At 38.6% G+C, this 14,399-nt stretch overlaps 1 protein-coding gene across 1 annotated transcript in view; it reads left to right on the plus strand.

Annotated features, from left to right (window-relative positions):
* The first annotated feature begins 13,358 nt into the window (after nt 1–13,358).
* The window catches only part of LOC309714196 (cadherin-18), a 99,380-nt gene continuing 98,339 nt past the window's right edge, over nt 13,359–14,399 (plus strand). Inside the window, exon 1 of the mRNA XM_082546456.1 lies at nt 13,359–13,711. The gene's annotated coding sequence lies outside the window, so the exon portion shown is untranslated. The remainder of the gene's footprint in view (nt 13,712–14,399) is intronic.

The raw sequence follows: 14,399 nt of genomic DNA on the forward strand, positions 1-14,399 counted from the left end.
CATGCATGTTGTCTTACTCCAAGCTGTATAGGCTCGAAAGCCTACTACCAGTTAAGCATATTAGGTGATGTGCATCTCTGTAATGAGAAGGGGTGTGGTCTAATGACATCAACACCCTATATCAGGTGTGCATAATTATTAGGCAACGTCCTTTCCTTTGACAAAATGGGTCAAAAGAAGGACTTGACAGGCTCAGAAAAGTCAAAAATAGTGAGATATCTTGCAGAGGGATGCAGCAGTCTCAAAATTGCAAAGCTTCTGAAGCGTGATCATCGAACAATCAGGCGTTTCATTCAAAATAGTCAACAGGGTCGCAAGAAGCGTGTGGAAAAACCAAGGCGCAAAATAACTGCCCATGAACTGAGAAAAGTCAAGTGTGCAGCTTCCAAGATGCCACTTGCCACCAGTTTGGCCATATTTCAGAGCTGCAACATCACTGGAGTGCCTAAAAGCACAAGGTGTGCAATACTCAGAGACATGGCCAAGGTAAGAAAGGCTGAAAGACGACCACCACTGAACAAGACACACAAGCTGAAACGTCAAGACTGGGCCAAGAAATATCTCAAGACTGGTTTTTCTAAGGTTTTATGGACTGATGAAATGAGAGTGAGTCTTGATGGGCCAGATGGATGGGCCCGTGGCTGGATTGGTAAAGGGCAGAGAGCTCCAGTCCGACTCAGACGCCAGCAAGGTGGAGGTGGAGTACTGGTTTGGGCTGGTATCATCAAAGATGAGCTTGTGGGGCCTTTTCGGGTTGAGGATGGAGTCAAGCTCAACTCCCAGTCCTACTGCCAGTTTCTGGAAGACACCTTCTTCAAGCAGTGGTACAGGAAGAAGTCTGCATCCTTCAAGAAAAACTTGATTTTCATGCAGGACAATGCTCCATCACACGCGTCCAAGTACTCCACAGCGTGGCTGGCAAGAAAGGGTATAAAAGAAGAAAAACTAATGACATGGCCACCTTGTTCACCTGATCTGAACCCCATTGAGAACCTGTGGTCCATCATCAAATGTGAGATTTACAAGGAGGGAAAACAGTACACCTCTCTGAACAGTGTCTGGGAGGCTGTGGTTGCTGCTGCACGCAATGTTGATGGTGAACAGATCAAAACACTGACAGAATCCATGGATGGCAGGCTTTTGAGTGTCCTTGCAAAGAAAGGTGGCTATATTGGTCGCTGATTTGTTTTTGTTTTGTTTTTGAATGTCAGAAATGTATATTTGTGAATGTGGAGATGTTATATTGGTTTCACTGGTAAAAATAAATAATTGAAATGGGTATATATTTGTTTTTTGTTAAGTTGCCTAATAATTATGCACAGTAATAGTCACCTGCACACACAGATATCCCCCTAAAATAGCTAAAACTAAAAACAAACTAAAAACTACTTCCAAAAACATTCAGCTTTGATATTAATGAGTTTTTTGGGTTCATTGAGAAGATGGTTGTTGTTCAATAATAAAATTATTCCTCAAAAATACAACTTGCCTAATAATTCTGCACTCCCTGTACTCTCTCAATGGCAATTTGTATTTGCTAAAATATTGCTTGTATAATGCCCAAACTCAAGTGGATTTTAGGAATCTTACATTTTAAAAGTGTGTAATCTAGTCCTATAGGACTGCAGACTAGACTAATTTCCTTTAGTTATATTCTTCCTTTGAACTGACAGGTTCTCAGCTTTAACTGGTTTGTTGTCATTTTTTCACCCATCAAAGTTCTTTCTCAGGCGCCAAAGTTGGAACGAAAATAGCTGAAATACTAATTTGAAGGAAATGGAGAATTTTCCTACTTTCTTGCAAATTACAGTGCATTTTCCAACCTTGCATCCCAAAAGAAATCCTAACAATAGGTATAGAAAAATGTTTAGTTGCTGCATTAATAGTAACTAATGGAAAATAGAATATTTTGCAACTGAGTGTTTTGAACATATTTGTTGACATATACAATTAGCCACTAATTTAAAGTATTTATCCTGCTTACACAGAGAAAGACAAGCATTCTGACACGACATCACTAATCAAAGTTCCTTTTTTCTTTGCCATTTAAATATTTTATAAACTCTCCCACTAGGATTTATAAGCCTTGCCAGTGTCTCTTTTCAGAAACATAATTTCTTGAGTTTAGTCATCATTTACGAAAATGGAGCTCAGCTACATGATGTCACTCAAAAGTACGAACAATAGGTTTGAAAGTTGATGACTTTGTTCTGTTATAGGGTTGATGCGTTTCTTTTCAGATGTAATGTTTGCTGTTTGTCAGATGTTACAGTTATTACAGTTTGCCTTTACAGCTGATAATTCAAGAAAGATGTGACTTGAGGGTACTAAGTGTTTCCAATGAGTGTCTAGGCTAGATGCTTAAACTTCCCAAAAAATCTGTGACACATCAAGTGCAGTTTTAAAATCATTTACACCCTATGTGTAATCCATCATGGCACAAAGACAGCACATCAAATGCTCAAACTGTTTCGTTTGGTTTGAGTTTTTTAAAGAAATATGTGCTCATTTGGAATGTGTTCATGTTGCAAAAACTTTGGGATATGAAAACATCTTCTGACAGTCATAGGGATGTGAAATATGATCTACCTTCATTTGCACCACTATTTTCCTTTTTGTCGTTCTTTATTTGTTTGTTTATTTGTGCATAAATCAGAAGTCATTGTAAAGGGATGCACGTTTACCATGGAAACCCAGTCACGATTAGTGGGTTATTATCAGTGACCACCTTGCTGAGGTGGAGGACGTATTTTGTCACTCGTAAAGCTTTTTCTGTCGTAGGCTTTTGTTAAAGTTACAGCCAGTGACGGCCACTTAGACTTCCTATCTTGTGCATCTTGTAATGCAAATCCAACGCTTGGAGTCTTCTTAGTGTCTCATAAAAGAATAAGGAAACAAGATCATATAATTTAGCAATTTAACTTCCGGTCAGTCATTTCTCCAACAGCCTTTGCAGGTCAATGACCTTTGCAACTAAGCCTAAAAACAGAGCTAAAAGTCTACATTTTAATCACATTTTAACTGTTATTATTTCAAATCCATTGTGTTTCTGTAATTAGGCAAATTTATAAAATCAGGCTACTTTCAAAGGCCCTTCAAAACTTAGTTATACCATTTTCCAAAAGCATATTTTATTGTAATAATTTCAACTAATATCATGTATTCTTTTAAAAGTTCTCTAAATCCTTTAGTTAGCTACTCAGCAGATTTTCTAAAACATTAACTGTAGACACTCAGATATTCACAAACCATTGTGCATGAGATACTGTAGTGTTGCAGCCCTTTAGAGGCAGCGTACTCTTCAGCAAGACGTTTGATGCATTCTAATGAGGAAACAATGTTTCCATAGTCGGCGGAAAAAACAGCGATTTGTTTGATTCCTGAGCAGCAATTTGTTTTGGCTGGTTAAGTGCTCATGTGTAACAGTACTCCAAGTATTCTCCACAGAGGGAAAAGTGGTACATGTATTTTAAATGTTAGGGCAGTGTGTAACCTTGATGCTCGTCAGCAACATATAAATTAAATGTGCTGTGGAAGGAAAACAAATTCCCAGTCCTACTCTGCTGATATGTGTCTCCCAGCTTCAGTATAGCCGGCTGCCTCTGCCATTTGTCTGTGTCCACAACAGTTCCAGTGCACACACCCGCCCAAACCAGCAGCTTGAAATGAGATTCACTCAAGTGCATAATCCCTCAGTTCTGCTTAGCTGTGATTAATTGACCAAATATTTCTTATATATGAAGTGTCCACAGAACCGTTCACAATTAAAATAAAGAAATAAATAAATAAACGGGCTATCTTGTACAACACAACGTCCTCACAAGTTAATCGCTTACAAACTTGTCCAAGGAGCACACTGTAATCTCAGAGTATCGTTAAAAGCTCTTCCCCGTTTAGCCCCCCTGGCAAAATGATTTACTGACACGTCATTAAAAACCCGTCAGGGAAATAGACATCATGCAGAGAAATGGCCCTGCAGATCGATACCCAAGTAACCTCTGAAGCAATGTGTAGCTTGTCATAAGGAAGAAGCATTCGTGTTTACAGTTTCATACTCATAATTTCAAGGAAGTTATTTAGGCCTTCATTATTGAACCATCGTTGAAATCATTCACTTCTTGTCACCTTCATACAGGTTTACTGGCTATTTGCTACTCTTTGATGAAACTTTACATTTTACCATATTGTGAACTTCATACACTTTTTTAAAACTTGAACCTGGTGTATTTTATGTCATAATAAACATTTGATCCCTTAAACACATGCAGTCTTAAATAGAATCAGGAAGTTGTCACCTAATAGCTTAAAGTGGAGTTTAGAGGGAGAAAATAATTAATCAGCTATAATTTAAGTGCTGGTTACCACAAGCAATTATAACTTTATGGACAGTAACCAGTGACTGAAGTTTCTGAGAAACCAGAATGTATGGATTGCTTTATATCAGTCTGCCAGAATAACATGTCCTCATCTCACTTATTCCACCAAAGATTTTACAATACTTTCAAGTGAACTGGAATCCTGGCCTCCTTAATGACTGAAGAGTAGAGAAGTAGTAATTCTGTCACACTATTCATAGCGATGCAACATTCGACCATTCATGGAAACGATCAACAATACTGACAAAGTGCTGCAGACCATATAAATGTTAACTATAAGTACTGGTTGCATGTCCGTAGCCTCCTAAATTCAGTATAAACTGGATATAAACTCCCTTATTCCAGATTGTGAGGTATAGTCAATGATCAAAATGCAATGAGAGACAATTTTTGCATTGTCAGCTTTTTGTATGATCATGAATTCATTTTTTACTTAGCTTCAATCTGGATCAGTATTAATGGACAGAATACTACCTCATTCTGAAACAAATCATAAAAAAGGAGCAGGAAAGGAGTTACACTCATAAGGAATTATAGTCTCCAGCAGGAAAATACACAAAACATTTATTGTTTTTCACAGTAAGAGCACATTAGGGGTGAACTAAGCTGTGCATTTTAACTGCATCTGCTTGATATTGTAGTTTCAAAACAGCAGATATCAGCTGCCACATTGTTACAGATTCTAGTGTAAGTGCATTAACCATTCTCTTTTCCTGAGTGTTTATCAATTCTCCTTTGCAACTTTCCTCGACATCATGATGGTTTCCACCAAGGTCTAGGAAAATCAATTAGGAAAAGGAGATAGGAGGCAGTATTTCTGGGTATTTCACCTTACCCAAACATTCAAAGTAAAACAAGGAGTAACCCCAACTGACACAGAGACATGGCATTTAACACTAAAGATGACGACAAAGACTGGGGAAAACATGAGGCAGGAAAACTAGAGGCACAAGGAAAGTAACCAAACTTAAAGTCAAAACACAAGACTAACAATACAAAATCTCAGGAGCATTATTTTGTGTTTGCCAGACACATGAGTTGAAAGTCAGAGGTTTTTGTTTTGTACAGAACAGAGCAGACATCAGTGACAAAAGTGACACAGTAATTAAGTAAAAGGAGGAGATTGGATGGAGGTGGGTTGCAAAGAGGTTTGCATATGTGCAGCAACTGTAAAGTGACCAAAGCAACTTAAATATCTCACACTATTTGGAATTTGCCAATTGGACACAAGGAATTGTGGCTTGGCACTCAGACTAGCTGATGTCAACAATGTGGTTTGCCTGATATAACATTACAAACGATTCTCTTCTAAACCTAATCCAGAAAAATCAGCTATAACGTCTACAAGTGATGCATATATTACACGGCAGAGTCAACAAAGGCTTTTAAAATTAGTTGTGTATTAATATTTAATCTGTAGGAGACAGCCCTGACTACCTGTACTGATATTGCTGCAAAGCATTGCCAGTGGTTATAAATACAATTCTTAAACTTAAAATAATTGGGATGATATTTTGCAACTAACTAAAACCAGAAAGCTGCATGCTCTAATTTTTTTAGAAACACAAACAGCAATAATTTAGGACGACATATGAAGGACCAAAAGTAACACCAGGATTATGATTTAAACCAGCTACTTGTACTGCACAAATGCCTGTGAAAGTGTAAAATACAGCCTGAACATCTGGCAGTAATGGAAAAGTCAGATCCTCATGAAGTGTGAGAGGGTTTTTTTGTTTTTTTTTTGGTTTAAGTGCTAAGACTAAAAACACCTGCCTGCTGTTTCAAGGAGAGTCATTACTTTGTTTAATATACTGAGCACATCCTTTTTAGAATGTTTTTGAAGCTGTATGCCAACTCTGGATCCAGACCAGAAACACAGTTGTCTTGGCAGGAAGAACTAGGCTTGGATGATAGATGAAGCTGGAGGCAGTGTGCTGAGGAACCGATGCCTTCGAGACCCCTGTCTCTCCATGTCCACTTCCTTCTGTCTCTCATCTTGCTGTTCTCCTCCTCGTCTCTGACGCCTAATCTGTCTCCTCAGCAAGCACACTCTGGTTTACAGAACCCCGTGATGCATCAGCCTCCATTCTCTTCATGTCTCCTCTGTGGCCTAATTGATGGCAGAACACTAACAAGTTGCCCTCCCTCAATCTCTCCAACGTATCCTGCTCTTGAAGGGCCTCTCTCTCTCCCCCACTCCTGTACTCATCCTCCACCCCCACTCTCCCATTTCACCGCTGTGTTCATTATTCATTAAGTTTCCCTTTGGATCCAGAGAGAGCAATAGCATAGCTGGATTCATAGGCGAACTCAACAGCTGGCCCAAGGGTAGCTGAGTGATGTGAATGTGTGTGTGCAGAAGAGAGCGGTAAAGAGTGGTTGACTGATAGAAAGGAAAGAGTGAAAGTCAAATAATGCAGAGCACCGTGCTGAAAAAGAGTTTCCAAACAGTGTAATTGGCCTCTGAACCCATGAAACACAGTGCAGCCAAGCTGAGAAGTGCTGGTTATAGGAGATGATTGTATTTTGAAACTAAAAAAGGACTGTCGTTAAGGTAAGAGGCGGAATGCACTCATGGACTCGGGATAAAAAGCAGACTTATTTTGTGTGTTGTTTTAGCAGAACAGTTCTATAGAATATCAGTATAATTTCAAGACATATTGTTTGCCGTTTGCCCTAGTAATCATTAAACAACTGGACTTCCTGGTGTTTCCTACACTGAATAACTGCAATGCCCTTAGAGTTTTTCATCTGTTTGGTTTTTTCTTGTTCGTCTAATGGCTCTTTTGCCTTTGTCTCCAGTTCACCCTGTCAGTGTTCATTGTTTTGTTTTTGTTTTAGTCTGAAGTCACCTCATGCTTTATTTTAGTATTCAATTTATTTGGTGTCTCTTTGGTTGGTTTGCTACCTTTGTTTTCTTCCTTTCGCCCTAATCGTTTCCACTTGTGGCTCATTTCCTGTCAGCTCCCCATACAGTGCCAAGTGTTTCTTGTCAGTTGTGTCGCTGCTGTGAACCTGTCTCAGCTTTATTTCCCATGTTCTTGGTCACCTATTGGATTCACTCGTTTACATTTTGGATTATTCTTTGTTGGACTCATCTGTTAATTGCTGAGTATTCGCTATGTTTCATTTGTTGCCCCATTGTACCAATGTTACCTCCAACAGATTCATGAAAGAACACTTTTGTTCCTTGTATTCTGCCTCTGTTAGTTTTTTTGTTTGCATTTAGATCCTATTTTTCTTCTGAAGTGAAATGCTAAATCAGGACAAAGTTGTAGTACATCATTATTATTAATGATATCATCACTGCACCATCAACTCATCATTAAAAATGATAATAATGAATGGCATATACATAAATCAAAAAATAAAATAAACAAAAGAACAAAAACTTGTGTATGGCAATGCATAAAAATACTAGGGAGCTACACAGCTCGCAACAAAGACATATATTAAATAACTAAAGCAAGATGCACAAGAAAAGTGACTCTCAAAATTAAACGGAAAGTCAAGAGACAGAACTCAGGATAGTGGGAAATAGTGAGAAAGCTTGAAAGAAACACCTGCAGTAGAGGATGCCAACAGGATGCACAGCAAGCTAGAAGAATAAAAGAATAATTAAGGACATGGCAGAGTATAATTTTACATGGTTAACTTTAAATCAATTTATACTGCCATTTCACTCACCTATTATTATTGTTATTATATTGGAATATTGGAATTCTATGGATTTATGGATTTACTCAGATAATAACATCTAACACATTTAGCTAATTTAATCCATTCTCACTAACAGGCTAAAAGATTGTTTAGTGGTTTACTTTTGTGTACTGGGGATTAGAGAATTAATATTTGACCAGCTGTTGAATATATTAAAAATAAGTTTTGCATATTCTGTGACGCTGTTTGTTCATGCTGTGAGTCTGTGCATTTATTCTTGGGTCAAGTTGTGGCCAGACAAACAACATCTAAAAGCCCCAAGGGACAGACACTGTGACAGCCTGACAGTGACATGAGATGTGCTGACACTTGAGTAGGAAAGTTTTTCTTTATAGAATAGCCTTTATTGTCATTGTACAGAGTACAACGAAATTGGAGTGCCACTCCCTTGGTGCAAGTTTCAATAATAAATATAAATGTAAAATATAAAAAGTACAAAAAAAACAATCGTAAGTACTCAAACAATAGTATGTACAATATATACAGGATAGCAGCATTAATATAATGACAGTATGAATAGCAGCATAATATAATGACAGTGACGGTATGGAATAGGTTCAATTGTTTTTGTGCTTATTTACTACGGTGATAGCTCTGGGAAAGAAGCTATCCCTGAATCTGTTTGTCCTGGTTTTATGTGACCTGTACCGTCGGCCTGACGGTAATAGTTCAAACAGTTGGTTGCTGGGGTGAGAGTGGTCCTTGATGATATTGCCAGCTCTGCTGAGGTACCGAGAGTTTGCAGTGACCTCCAGGCTGGGCAGAGAGCATGGATATTATGGATGCACATGTGGTTGAAGATGCAGCTTCAAATTTCATAGAGCATTGTAAAGCAATACAAGGACAGATTCAAAATAAAACATAAACCTTTATTCAGTGGCTCAGTACATTACATATGCACAGCAAGGCCAGAACTGACCAATACATTTCTGTTTTTTCACAAAGGAATCTATTCTGTACAGAAAAATTAAAATTCAGTTGGTATGAATACATGGGACAGCTGGACTCAGTTCATGGATCTTAATTTATCATAAATGTTGTTTTTGTTTGATAAGCTACATAAATGACTTATAAGTCAATGTTAAGTATTAAAAACACACCTACATAATTTAAAATATCAACCAGTGTTGTGTCTACATAAAAACAACTTGGCAAATTACCTGTTTTAAACTGCTTTTAGGGCACTTTATTGCTAGCAGCATGTCACAAAAATCACATAATTTGTTCCCATTTCTTTAGCTGAATCAATGAAAAATGCCAATGATAACACAATTTGATAGGCACTAAAAAGGTGATTTAGAAACAGCTTTTAAGGAGGAACAGAAAGCGTGTAGTGTGTCCTGAAAAAAGTCACATCCTTAAGAAATATCTAATAAATCCAACAAAGACCTGACACGAGGTCTTAGAAATGCATCCTTTGGCCCTTCAATTGAACCTGTTCACTGAAACCTTGTTAGAAATGGTTTCAGTGGAAGGATGGTTGTCAAGAAGCCATTCTTAGAGAAGGGGAAAAGTAAGAAAGCAACGAGTTATTACTCAAGAACTGGACTGAAAAAAGTGGTAACTGGTCTTATGAAGTGAAGAGACCAAATGTTGTTAATATATTTGGAGGAGGTTGAAAGATGTACAACAGAACAAGAAGCTGATTGTACTGTAGCTCATTAAACTACTGCATCCTAGCATTTTCCTAGCAAAAGATGGCCCAAGACTTTTGCACAAAGTGTGGAAAACCACACTCCTTATGCCTGGAGTCTATATTTGTAACAATGAGGTTAATGTGTAAAACTTTTGAGTGCTTAAAGACACTGCAGACAACAGTTTGCTGGAGCAGAAACTAATGTATATAGTAAACCCAGGAGGGATATATGTTTTCATTTCTTTGAGACATAAAAGATAAGCTAGTAGAAGAAATTTCAAATTTTGAAATCTATACATTTTCGTCTTAGAAAATGCCAGAGAAGCAAATTAAACTTTATAAATCTTCACCATGTTTTACTTGAATACCACTGCTTAGATGTTGACCTCACTCCCTCAAGCCTTCTGAACTCACCGGAGTAATTGCTAGCCATGCTTCGCTTATGGCACTATTGAGATTCTGGAGGATGAAAGTGCTCAACTCCTAGTGGTTCAGAAATCTCAACCAGAGAATCTAACGGATGCTACATGTTTTTAACGAGTGCTCCATTTTAAAGCTAAGTATGTTTGATTGGGTTGAAAGCTTTTGAAATATTATATCACATATAAATGGGTTTTTTTCCCCATCAGAAAATTTTTTATGAGGAAAAAAAAAAATCAGAAACAGACCCTCCTGCTAGCACTGCACTGGGCAAAGATCAACCTCAGAAGTGTAGCTTTTATCCCTCCAAATCGCAGACCAATTATTTGGTCAGGCATGTTCGTCGTAATAATAATAATAATAATAATAATAATAATAATAATAATAATAATAATTATTATTATTATTATTATTATTATTATTATTGTAGCCTACAGAAACAGTTTTGCAATATAAAAAATTATATTATAGTCTTGTGTTGCATGGAAGCTTTACAGTGTATCACTACCAGTTGTTTGGCATTATTAATCTGTTAAGTTTAAATTTAGCACTGAGTTGAATCCCTGTAGAAACTTTGTCATTGTGGGCGACATCGCTGTTTGCATTTATATTTTGGTGCTGGCGTGTCAGCTTTGCACGAGTGAAACTGAACTGTTTATGTTGGATTTTGAGCTAAGATATCATAAGCTAAAGAAAAGAAACAACTTCAGAGCCAAGTGAGTCAATGCATGTATAGTCAGGGCCATGAAAACAAAAAAGCAAAACAAAAAATGTCTACATTGATAAAATACAAGGTACTGAATTAGCATAATGTGAAACATAAATACAATTACAGTCTATTTTGTTTTCTTTCACAAAGACATTATCCATATGTCAATCAATATACTGTGTTTACATCTCATATTACTTCCAAGCATACTTGTTACAGTTGCGGCATAGGACACGCCAGAGCAACAGTGTAGATTTAATGCAGCACTATAAATCAAGCATTAATTTAGTGTTACTGGTGCAATCTCACATTTTATTGATATAATAAAGTACTACACATCTATATGCGTAAAAACATCATCCCTCATGCTAAACTGGGACTCAACTTGCATGCCATCACCTGTGTACCTTGTTTGATGAATTCTGGCAAGATATCAACTTAAATCAGCTTCTCTCATGATTCTCCTACTATTTGCAACTCAGTTATAACACAGCTGATGAAATACTGCTTCTGAAAATTTTAACAACCCCCCCCCGAAGATGAGCACTGGCCAGACATTCTCATTTGCTACAGAAATCTTGACAATGGTAGCTATTTGCTGGCTGAACCTTCATAATTTTGTCAGCCATACAAAACACTGGAAATCCCATTTTCACAACAATCACATTCAAAACTCAACATGACAAACAACCAATACATCACAACTAAATTAGCAGTTTGAACTTAAACACACACATTCATGTGAGTCTTTTTGCCGGCCAGTACAATATATGACATTTTATGCCTACTTTTCTGCTTTTTTATTTCTTTATGTTGATGATGAATCATGTCTGGGCTTGAGCAACTGAGTTACACTGAGGTCTGATTTAACTATAAGAATTTCTGTTATGCTGTAATTTATGACTGAACTGTAGCTTGCTGTTTATAATTTTCCCCCTCGAGGGCATCAGCATTTACTTTCTTCTACTGTCCATTTATGTGGTTTAATGCTTTTGTTTACTATTCATTTCAATGCTTTGAGTCAGAATTGCTAACAGTAATGTGCTATGAATTCATAAATCTTAATCACAAACTTTTGATTTAAAAAATATATTTTTTTATTTTAACAATTGGAAAATTCAGTGTGGGAAGGGTAAAAGAAAACAAAGACAATTTGGAACTGAATTAGTTTTAAACACTTAAAATGAGAACTTAATATTAAGTCTGTTGCTCCCACTGTTCTAAACACCAATTTGATTTATAGTCTCTTGTGCTTTTAAAATGAAACTCTAGCTTCAAGTGAAAAACAGACTAGAACACATATACACTCACCAACCACTTTATTAGGTATACCTGTTCAGGTGCTCGTTAATGGAAATATCTAATCATATGGTATGGAGTCATGATAACCTGCTGTAATTCAATCCAAACACCAGGATGGGGGAAAAAGGTGATTTAAGTGAATTTGAATGTGGCATGGTGGTTGATGCCAGATGGGCTGGTCTGAGGATTTTAGAATCTGCAGGTCTACTGGGATTTTCCCCACACAACCATCTCTAGGGTTTACAAAGAATGGTCCAAAACAGACAAAGTATCCAGTGAGTGACAGTTCTCTAGGAGAAAATGCCTTGCTGATACCAGAGGTCTGAGGAGAAAGACACAGACTGTTTTGAGCTAACGGGAAGGTAACAGTAGCTCAAATCCTTTATCCAACCAGCTTCTGCATTCAGAGATGCTCTTCAGCATAACACATTCAACTTGAAACAGATGGGCTACGGCAGCAGAAGACCACACTAAGTGCTACTCCGGTGAGCTAAGCAGAGAAAACTGCACAATTCAACCAGGCTCATTACGACTAGACGACAGAAAAATTGTTAAACACCATCATGTCTGATAATTTTCAATTTCTGCTGTAACATTCGAACGCTACAGTCAGAATTTGGTGTAAACAACATGAAAGTATGGCTCCATCCTGCCTTGTATCAATGATTCAGGCTACTGCTGGTGGTGGTGTTGCAATGCTGTATATGCCACAAATAACTAAGGCACTTCTGAAGGCAAAAGAAGGGTCCAATCCAGTGGTAGCAAGGTGTAATTAATGAAATGTTCAATGGAAGTAACTTTTTTAGATGATTTGCACATGAACATAATAATAATGATATTTAGAAAACGGTAAAACACCCTTAGTAACTTTTTAAAGCCTTTAAACTTTCAATTTGCCATTTTTTTTTCCAGTTTCAAGTACACCCCTTCTCTTGCCATGAAGTAGTGTTCGTTGTGTTCTGTATTCTGCTGGGACGCTCTAGGAAGGTAGGCTGTGTCTGGTGCTCTGTGTGTGTGTATGTGTGAGTGTGTAAGAAAATGAGAATGGGATAACGTATCGCTTCCTGATCACTATCTTACATAATCACGTGTTAACAGAGAAAGACAGGAGAAGAGGAAGAGAGGGAGATAATGGAGAGAGGTGGGGGAGCGGAGGGGGGAGAGGGGGGGGGGCGCTGCGAGGCGAGTTTCAGAGCCGTGGATTGATCTGAAAACCGACCAATCCCGCGCCTTCCTCGACTTGAGCCGCCTCAGTAACCGGGCACGATTGGAGGATTCATTGGCGGAGAGATGCGCACACACGCACCGACTCGGCTCTCGTCCGGTCGCTCGCACATACGCGCACACGCACACGGGAAGGAAGGGAGAGTGTCGGCTCTCTGCAAGCCGCGCTGTGAAGCTTTGCCCTGGAGAGGATGACAGTGGTAGAGGAAGGGAATTGAAAGAGACGCAGAAAAGCAGAGGATGGGGAAAAAACTCAAACGCGAGCATTCTTTTCGCCCTTAATCAGCTGTCATGTGGGTTCAGGGGGGTGCGCGTGGACAGGTAAGAGAAAAATAAGTTTGTCTGGCTTTTTTCGCTGTCTAACCTATTTTAAGTTGCCATTTGTATGTGTGCGTTTAACTCTCGGTGGCGTGCTTGTGCCTCCGCGTATACGCTGCTGTGCTTCATAGACCTGGTAAATAAATTGCCTGGGGGTCTTGCGCGTGTGAGTACGCGCTTCTAAGCAGAGTTTGACCGTGCGCACGTTTGCGTCTTCACCCCGCATGAAATTGAGCATTAGGCGGAAAGAAACGGACATAAGAAGGTGGGGGGAAAAAAGTAAAAGAGTGCGCACACGTCATTTTTTGGGGTTATCAGAAGTGTATTTGGCTCTGAGGCGTTTCGGTCTTTTCTCCCGGGGTGTTGTTTCACACATCGGCTCGGTGGAGTTATGAATGATGGACAGGCTGCTCTAACAGAGTGGGAGTTGGAGGCTATCCGATACCTCTGATGTGTGTGCCGCACCAGTGTAGCCAGACTGAATTTTACGCGCACTGCAGGAAACAAGAGTCCACTCATTGACTGCAGCTTCTCTAAGTAGAGCTTTCTCTCTCCGCACCAGACCCCGTCTCTCTGTAGGGAGACAGAAATAAAGGCGCATTTAGAGTGAATGCCTCAGTTATCTGAATTCTGGGAGATGCTTTGACAGTCGTGTGTGTGTGTGTGTGTGTGTGTGTGTGTGTGTGTGTGT

Source organism: Aulonocara stuartgranti (genome assembly GCF_965226115.1).
Source record: "Aulonocara stuartgranti genome assembly, chromosome: 9".
NCBI classification, from domain to species: domain Eukaryota; kingdom Metazoa; phylum Chordata; class Actinopteri; order Cichliformes; family Cichlidae; genus Aulonocara; species Aulonocara stuartgranti.